This window comes from Chionomys nivalis, chromosome 18 (assembly GCF_950005125.1).
Source record: "Chionomys nivalis chromosome 18, mChiNiv1.1, whole genome shotgun sequence".
NCBI classification, from domain to species: Eukaryota; Metazoa; Chordata; class Mammalia; order Rodentia; family Cricetidae; genus Chionomys; species Chionomys nivalis.
Window position 1 is genome coordinate 22,460,214 of NC_080103.1, and position 205 is coordinate 22,460,418.

Sequence of the window (205 nt, forward strand, 5' to 3'; positions counted from 1 at the left end):
GAGAGGTTCACTCTCACCACTTGCCTCGAGTCCCAGCGCCCTTAGCAACCACCGGAGATGGAAAGCGGAAGGGCGCCTGGTCCCGCCCTCCCTGTGTTAACTCAGGTCCGGCGAGGAAGCGCGTCGGTCAAATCACCGCGGCGAGAATCTCGATCAGCCAATAGAAGGGAGGCCCGGGAGGCGGGCCATAAAGGTCCGTGCGCAC